Source organism: Arachis ipaensis, chromosome B9 (genome assembly GCF_059453495.1).
Source record: "Arachis ipaensis isolate K30076 ecotype BB chromosome B9, ASM5945349v1, whole genome shotgun sequence".
Lineage (NCBI taxonomy): Eukaryota > Viridiplantae > Streptophyta > Magnoliopsida > Fabales > Fabaceae > Arachis > Arachis ipaensis.
The window spans coordinates 93,526,398-93,527,138 of NC_142444.1; the positions used below are offsets into that span (position 1 = coordinate 93,526,398).

The window sequence follows — 741 nt, forward strand, 5'->3', positions numbered from 1 at the left end:
TGATTGCCTTTGTTGGTTTCCCACATAGTTAGCCTCATCCCAATCACCTCCTTCAATGCCTACTTCCTCTTGATCTTGTGTGTGTATTGCAGCCACTTGCTTTGTTTCTATTTGCCTGGTAAGCTCTGCTAGTTGCTTGGCAAACACCTTGTTTTGGGCTAGAATTGTATCAACATGGTTCAGCTCCATGACTCCCTTAGTGTTGTGCCTTTCTGATGCATAGTAGTACTCATTCTCAGCCACTGTCTCGATCACTTCAATGGCTTCTTCCACAGTCTTTTTCCTGTTCAATGAACCTCCTGATGAATGGTCTACAGCCTTCCTTGATTCATAAGAGAGCCCATCATAGAAGATGTGCAGTTGCACCCAATCATGGAACATGTTTGGTGGGCATTTCCTTGTCAAGTCCTTGAATCTCTCCCATGCCTCGTAGAGAGTTTCACCATCTTGTTGTCTAAAAGTCTGAACCTCAGATCGAAGCCTATTGACCTTTTGTGGAGGGTAGAAACGTGCCAGAAACTTGCTTTCCACCTCATCCCATGTTGTTAGACTCCCCCTTGGGAATGATTCCAGCCACTTAGCTGCTTTGTCCCTAAGTGAAAATGGGAACAAAAGCAGTTTATAGGCATCTTCTTGGACTCCATTGGACTTCACAGTGTCACAAATTCTCAGGAATTTTGTGAGATGTTGGTTTGGGTCTTCATTAGCACTTCCTCCAAAGGAACAATGATTTTCCACAAG

At 44.1% G+C, this 741-nt stretch overlaps 1 non-coding gene across 1 annotated transcript; it reads left to right on the plus strand.

Annotated features, from left to right (window-relative positions):
* Positions 1 to 379: 379 nt before the first annotated feature.
* On the plus strand, positions 380 to 483 carry LOC148545487 (small nucleolar RNA R71). The gene has a single exon (XR_015901813.1). It is a non-coding gene; the product is annotated as a small nucleolar RNA R71 (small nucleolar RNA).
* Positions 484 to 741: the final 258 nt, after the last annotated feature.